This window comes from Podarcis cretensis (genome assembly GCF_951804945.1).
Source record: "Podarcis cretensis genome assembly, chromosome: Z".
Taxonomy (NCBI): domain Eukaryota; kingdom Metazoa; phylum Chordata; class Lepidosauria; order Squamata; family Lacertidae; genus Podarcis; species Podarcis cretensis.
In genome coordinates, this window is record NC_137184.1 from 5,843,105 (window position 1) to 5,851,439 (window position 8,335).

At 46.0% G+C, this 8,335-nt stretch overlaps 1 long non-coding RNA gene across 1 annotated transcript; it reads left to right on the forward strand.

Moving 5' to 3' along the window:
- The first annotated feature begins 552 nt into the window (after positions 1–552).
- LOC307207987 lies at positions 553–7,334 on the forward strand. The gene is made up of 3 exons (XR_013834921.1): positions 553–590; positions 3,588–3,663; positions 7,230–7,334. It is a non-coding gene; the product is annotated as an uncharacterized lncRNA (long non-coding RNA).
- Positions 7,335–8,335: the final 1,001 nt, after the last annotated feature.

Below are 8,335 nucleotides of genomic sequence, written 5' to 3' on the forward strand. Positions count from 1 at the left end.
CATGATGACATTGCATGCACATGCTGCAGGACATGCTGACATCACTTATGCATGCCGTGGGGTGTGCTGATGTCACATGTGCACACCTGTCAGTGTGCTGACATTACTTGCACATGCTCAGCATCATCCATGCACTGCTGCCACAGAAGTTGAGAGGACAGCCCTCTGTTTTAGAATTTTGTGGGAGCCTTGGCCCCCATGGCCCTCCACACTTGGCGCTCCTGCTAGCAACTGTCCTCTGTGCAGCCCTGCTGGTTTTGTTGTCACCCCTCCCCCCATCACCAGCCTTGCCTTCTGCTTAGGTCTTGAGATCCTGCAAGCAGATTCAAGAAAACACAGCCAGGCAGACAGGGCATTGTGTTGAACAAGCACCGCCACAAAAGGCATCTGTCACAACACATCACCTGCTGTGTTCCCTGAGTCTCTAGCCAAAGCTACTAATCACATGTGTCCCCACTGGAGAATGAAAGGGCGGCTTGTTTTGGCAGCAATGGGAAGAGCATGCCTTGAAATGCATGCACGTGCACTGGAAGAAGAGCAGAAATCATGATGTTCCAAGCAAGTTCGGATGGTGGTGATTGAGCAGGCAGGTGAGCCACTTAAGAAAGGGGAGAAGCAAACCTGTGACTTTCTTTTCCTTTTGGAAAATTCCTGCCATTGATCTTTCTCTCCACCCCCCCCCACCCCCCATGTGATCTACACAGAGATGTGCCTGTGCAAACTGTTTGTATATCATGCAAGAAAGAAGCTGTCACAACAGCCAACCATAGCTCTCTCTACTTGCTGAATGGCACTTCAGAAGGGAGACCGCTGTTCTCAGCCATGGCTTCCATTTTTCCCACTCAGAGATACAGGCTTTGATTATGGCAAAGGGAAGACAGATGGGGTTTTTATTTGTCTTTGGAGGAAGCAAGGAGGAGAAAAGCAAGAATCTATGGCCGCTCGGAATCCAGAAGCAGATGCTTCCAAATGAACGCATCAATGCAGCACTTTGCTGACTAGAAGGCAAACTGAGCCAGGTGAAATGAGGCAAGGCTGAACCATCTTCTTGTTGCAGATATTAATATTCTGCACTTTGAAGCAACTGGAAGCATAAGAATTGACTCCTTTTGGAATAAATCATTGTCCAAACGTTTACTGACAGAACCCTTAAAAATAAAATAGAATACCGGTACATCAAATGATACATCCAAAATATCAGTACAATCTCTTGTGCTGCCCAGCACAGACTCAGCATCTTAAAAAAATATGGAATGATCCAAATAGACCTAAAAGCAAAGGTCTCTCTTTCTCTCCAGCCTGCTCCAAGCCTCCAGGCTGTTGGCTCTCCCTTCAGGAGAGCTCCTTTTTACATCTTCACTCCATTAAATTTGGGGGGAAAGACTCAAAGCCAACTCCCTTCAAAATGGAGATTTTGCAACCCAATACCTCTCACATGATCTAAGGTTACAGCTCTCACATGTTAGAGCTCAAACTGCTCTCCTTGCTTTCAATATAGGCTCATGGAAAAAACCTATGCTAAACCTTCTAAAATATACATTCTACCATTTTTAACTTCTATGTGAATTAAACCATTATACTGGATACTTCTGATCTTTCCACACATCCCATCATCTGGCTTGGTTTCCCCAGCCACTCTGGGTGGCTCCCAACAGAATATTAAAAACACGATAAAACATCAAACATTAAAAACTTCCCCAAACAGGGCTGCCTTTAGATTTCTTCTAAAAGTCAGATAGTTGTTTATTTCCTTGGCATTTGATGGGAGGGTGTTCCACAAGGCAGGTGCCACTACTGAGAAGGCCCTCTGCCTGGTTCCCTGTAATTTCACTTCTCGGAGTGAGGGAACCATCAGAAGGCCCTCGAAGCTGGACCTCAGTGTCCAGGCTGAATGATGGGGTAGATGCTCCTTCAGGTATACTTAGTGAAGTGAAATATGCATGTTGAAATGAAGTTACATTGGAAAATATCCAAACTGGAAGTAGGAAGTATTATCCCCACTCCAGCCTTCTAAAACTAGCTATTGTTTCTGAAGACTAGGAAGCAAAAGGGTAAGGGGACATATCCCTCCTTTAATTTGACTATACCTGGTCCAGGTCAACACTCATCTGCAGTATTTCAGAATCTCATATTTGAGACAAAATTTAGATTTAATTGCCATACTCCATTCCCAAGTGACTCTGTATTCACTGGTGAAGACCTCACTGTTACATTTTGGTCATTTCAGAGTTCATGAATGGTGTCACCTCAGGACCCCATGATCTCTTAGACCATTCTTCTGATTGAATAAAGCAGCTCAGAGTAAAGTATGAACCAAGAACTATCAGAGTGACTCAGATTTTAGAAACCGAGAAATAGCATATGAACATCAGCTCCAGTTAGTGTAGCCAATGATTAGGGATCAGTTGTGGCTAGTGGCCATTGGGAATGGTAGGGGGTAAGACAGGGAGCCCAATAGTAGTTGGAGCCAGAGCCAAGGACAGACTGAGCCTACTAATTCAAGTTTTATCCCCAACTTTCCCCCTGCTTAGTTCTACAAGAGACAATGCTAAGACTAAGGAGGAGGAAGCAGATAGGCAGTGCTACCAGTCTGAATTGGTTTTAAGTAAGAGAGCTGGAAGGTGGGGGCTTGCTGTGAGCACCCCAAGTTTGGTGGGGCAGTGTCCCACTTGCCCAAATGGATCAGCCTCCATTATTAGGGATGATGGGAGTTGTTGTTGTTGTTACTACTATTACTACTACTATTAGTGTGTATATGTAAAAGGTAAAGGACCCCTGGGTTGTTAAGTCAAGTCAAATGAGGGTGTGGCACTCATCCTGCTTTCAGGCCAAGGGAGCTCCTGCTTGTCTACAGATAGCTTTCCAGGTCATGTGGTCAGCATGACTAAGCTGCTTCTGGTGCAACAGAACACCGTGATGGAAGCTAGAGCACATAGAAAGGCTGTTTATCTTCCCACCACAGTGGTACCTATTTATCTACTTGCACTGGTGTGCTTTCAAACTGCTAGGTTGGCAGAAGCTGGGACAGAGCAATGGGAGCTCACCACCGTTGCAGGGATTCAAACCACCAACTTTCTGATTGGCAAGCCCATGAGGCTCAGTGGTTTGGACCACAGCACCACACACATCCCTTTTATCTTTTACACACACACACACACACAAACACACACACACACACAGAGAGAGAGAGAGATTGTGGAAAGAAGGAAGGAAGGAAGGAAGGAAGGAAGGAAGGAAGGAAGGAAGGAAGGAACATTGCCAGCTCACATTGGCAGTAAAAATATTCCATCAATTCAAATGTGAACTTATAAATTAATATAAGCAGCCCATGTGTCCTAATAGCCATCTAAATGAAATTAGCAATTATAAGCCATGCCATAAGACTGATTTATTATTACTGAATGCCTGCTTTTAATCTGTTTTCCCCTCCCTGGTAGTATTTTTTAGGTTGTAATCTCTGCTTTTATCATACTGTTTTATTATTTTTCACTTTGCATTTTTGTACACTCCTTGAATATTTTTTTTAAAAAATTAGCAATTTAAAAATGCTTTTAAATAAATAAATAAGTCTCTTCGTCTGAATTCAGATTCATAGGAACATGCTTAGAGCTGGATTGTGGCTCAGATGAATAGGACGATTCCAAATAGATGGCTTTGAATCAGGTAATGCTAAATCTGTTTTGTAAACTGCTTTGAGGGTTTGTTTTTACAATCAAATGGTATCTAAACCTTTAAAATAAATATACGGTAAATAAAAAAACTGTGTAGAGGTCAATTTTAATGCATCATTATGCAAATTAGTTTATTTCTCTTGGGTGAGAAAGAGAAAGTAAGCATTATGGCATTGGTTATTTATCCCTCCTTACTTTACTCTGAAGGTTCACCAGCTAACCTATTTTTGTGCTCTGATATGCTGCCCTTTCAAATGGGACAACGCAGCCCTTTGGAAACTGGCTATACCATGGTGAGTATAAAAAGCACAAGGATACAAAACAGGAGTTGTTTCCAACCTGCTGCTGATTTTACTGCTAAAACCTGGAGTCATTCAATGAAATAGGATTCTAGATGTTTCCAAACAAACCAAGGGAATGACTTCTTCACAGTGTGTTTTGGTTAAACTATGGAATCCATTTCTACAACATATGGGAAGGCGGTGGCCAAGTGGCGTTATGTGAGCTCAAGACACACATGTACTAGGGAAGAGGGAAGGCGCTCTGGAGGTTGTGCACTTGGGGGTGCGGAGGGTGAAGGAGCCCCCCTTGGCATGCCTGTCCTCACTGCTAACACTGCCAGAATGACCCTGCCCCTCACCGGAGCCAAGAAGGGTTGCATTGCGCTGCCTGCCTATCCACACAGGGGGGAGCCCAGCCAGCCAACACTGGGAGAAGAGCACTGGGCTGCACTGCACTGGGGGCACTTGCATGCGGGTGCCTATTTCACACACACACACCCCCTCGGAAATCCACCCCTGGGGCCATGACCCCTCTGCCCCTTCCATGCTATGCCCCTGCACCTTCCTAGGGTGTAATCTAAACCTGCTTTGTGCCAGACTGGGGGATTGGATTGGACAGAGATGTCCTTCTGCCCTGCCCAGCTGGCCTTTGCCTGCAGAGTGCTGCCAGAGGTCCTCATTCCAGCCACTAGAGCATCACTACTGGGGCATTTTGGGGATGGGGAGGAGCTGATCCAGCTCCACTGCCATTATGTGACAGCATTGGGCCAATTTCAATCCAGCTGCTGTGCCCTCTGAATGCCAGCACAGTGTCAGGCTGCCAGAATAGCCCTGCTGACCATTGTCTGATGCTGTAAATCAGAAGCGGGGAAGTGACTTGATTGCAATTAACTTTTATTGCCTAACACTCAGAGAGCCAGCACACACAAACATGGTTTAGATAAGTGAGTTGTAGGAGCTAGGTTTCCAGCCCCATCTCCCCTCATTTATGTTCCCCTCCCAGCATTCTTCTGCTGTGACTCAGCCCTCCTCAATTGCTTTGCTCTTTTTTCTGCCCTCTGTTTTTGAGTTGTGAAAGCAGGAGGGTACGGGCCCAGAACAGGACTGTCTTGCAGAGCAGAAGATAAAGCCCCTGCTCTTTCCCTGTCAGAATCTGCACCCATACTCTCTGGCTGCAACTCTTCCCTGCTGGATCCCTCTGTCGATGGCTCCTCCCTGTCCCACCAGTCTGAATCAGGTTCAAAATCTTCTTTCCCAGTGACACTCAGGCACCTCCTTGGCAAATCAGGTCCTCCTCACAGAGGGCAAATGTTGTGATGAGAACATCAGGACTGACCTCATTGTTGTGTGGGTGGGAGTGATTGGGTAATCACAACAACCCAATTGGTGGTCCCTCGGTTGCTGGGCAGATCTGGCCAATGGGATTTTTTGTGTGTTAACTGAGGGACCTTTATATATATTGCTGCATGTTGCGTAGAGCTTCCTCTTTTCACTTTGTGCACCAGATCACCCACCCACCCTCCCTATATTTAGGGTCTTTCTATAACCTTGCTATGGCATCATGGGTCATTTGCTGTTGGGGCAGGGGCCTGGTAGGAATTTTCCCATTTGGCTGATTGGCTGGTGCAACTTGGGTTTCGCCTGCTGCGTAGCAAATCATCACAACTTTGTAAGGTTTGGCAGTTAGGCATTGGTTCAAGGTGGTCTGGAGGGGAGGTCAGAGAACCTGGCCCCTCCAATGCACAACAGGTATTCTGTTTAAAGAATCCAGGGACTCACCATGCTTTTGCCAACCCCTTTCGGAGGGGTAGGGCCCCCTGGGAGCATTTTGGGGTGAGCTTGAGTCACGTGACCGTACCAATGCTCCCCCACGATGTTACCTGTACTGACGATATGGTGGGGCCCAGTCATCAGTGCTGTCCTACTGAGGTCAGGTGCAGCTAGTCGGGAACCAATGCCTAAACAAACCACTCACTATCTGTAATCAATAGAGTTGTGACCAAAATTATGCCAATAACCTAAAACTAAATTCCATGTCGATTGTGTCTTTATTATTGGGAAGCTTCTGGGGATCTTAACACACAGCTGGCTGCCATCACTCCTCCTCATCCAGCCAGTCCCTAAGCCTGCCCCGTGAGCAGTAGAACTCTAGACATAGCAGTGGCTCTACCACTCCATAAAGCCACATCAGACAGAGCCCTTGCATGACTTTAACAGGAGACTGCACAAATTAATGGAGCAGATCAGTAGCTGCTATTCATGATGGCCAAATTACTTCCAGCATCAGAGGCAGAAGACCCTGAACACCAGTTGCTGGGGAAAGTCAGCAAGAAAGGCATACCCTCCAACATTTTTCTGATGAAATGTCCCTTTCCCTTTCCATAATGATATTTTTACTATTTATACCCCACACAACTTATTGGGTTGCCCCAGCTACCCTGGGCAGCTTCCAACATATATAAAAACATAATTAAACAATAAAAAAGCTTCTCTATACAGAATTGCCTTCCAACTCTGTACCCTCCAACATTTCTCTAATGAACATAGGGACATATTAAAGAAAAGTGGGACATTTCAGGATCAAATCAGAAACCTGGATGGCTTCTCTAAATCAGGGAAAATAGGGACACTTGGAGGGTCTGGAAAGGACTGTTGCCTTTGTGTTCTGTTTATGGGCTTTCCAGAGGCATCTGGTTGGGCACTATAAGAAACAGATTAGTGGACTTGAGATAGGCTTTTGGTCTGATGCTGAGGGGCTAATCTTATATCCTCATGGTGTTGCTGTAGGAGAATGGTGTTCCCTTCCATTCTGCAGGAAGGGAAATGGAAACAGGAGGGAAAACATGATGCAATGCACTTCCTTCAGTTTGGCCTCTGTGGCTTCAGTTCAATATAATCCAGCAGAAATGGCTTGAGAGTATCTAAAGAGGGTTTCATCTGTGTTTGTTTTATTCAATTAAAAACCTTCAGCCAGAGCTTTACTCCCCGCAGCTCTGAGAAGGATATTTTTCTATAACACGGCAATGATTTACGATCTACGAGACAGTGTTTAACTGAACGTCATCCCAAAGCTTGAAGGCAGCTTATCAAGGGATTGGTCACTCGAGTTAATGAAAAATGGATCCCTCATGACAGTCTGTTGTGCGGCTATATTTGGATAACAAATGACATGCTGGGCCAGAGGCTTGGCAATTAATACTGTGGTAGGAGACGGTATGCAACAAGAGAGTGAAGCTGATATTTTAGATCAATACAACCTGTGTTGTTCTCATCCCAGAGCTTTGAGACATCTTGCCAGATGGGATCCAGGTGATGGAGTGGGCAAAACAGAAAGGGGATATCCATCTCACATCAACGTGGACTATATCCTTGGCATTTTCAGGTAGGATACAGAGAGAGCCCCATGTGATACCTTGGAGAGCAGCTGCCAGTTAGTTCCTGAGCTAGATGAACCAATGTAAGGCAGTTTCCTATGTTCTTTGGGGGAAGGGCTGTAGCTCAATAGTAGAGTGTCTGCTTAGCATGCAAAAGTTTTAAGTGTATCTCCAGATATGGCTGGGAGTGGGAAGGACTCTATCTGAATCCCTGGAGAGACAAAACCAGTCAAGGTAAACCAGAGATGAACCTGTGTTCCTCCTAATGTTGCTCATCTACTGGCCCATCATCCCTAAATATGGTTTGGAGCTGGGACTGATGGGAATTGAAACCCAACAACATTTGGAGGGTCCCAAGTTCTCCATCTCTTGTGTAGATGTTGATGTTGTAGGCATCCATCGGTGTGCCTCTGGGGATGAATTCAAACCATTGTGTTAGCAGCACTGAAGTGACCTCTCTGGGGCACAAGCCTGGGTAGTGTGTATGGAGGTCCTGGGCTGCCCTGGTGGCAAGACCCCCTCTCTCAGTCTTGTTGATGTGGTCCAAAGGAGAGCAGAGCAAGATGTTTAGAACTGGCTTGGCTGCAGGAGTTGCCAGAAGGAGGTGTACTAGGCTCCATCCAACCATCTTAGGGACTCAACTTTAGACTTGTGTAGCCTGCTCCTTAGCCTTTTCTTCTTCTGAAGATATTCCACAAGGCAGTAGAGGTTTAGGATCAATCTTCCTTCTTCTAGATGAGCTACCTTCCCAGGTTGAGGAGCCCCCTCTACAGCACATGAAGAAACCGCCTTCTTGCCCCACTATTGGTCTTCTCCACTCAATCCACCTGAGCCTGTCCTTGATGAGTCCCTAACTCATCAAGGGTTTGAGACCCATCAGCTACCTTCACTTGGTTTAGGTGGCAGGTCAAAGCCATTTCCTGGGGTGTGGTTACTGTCACACGCTGGCAGCTTTTCGGAGCCACAAGCAAGAGCTGAGTGCAGGGTGGAGACCAAAGGTGGACAAACT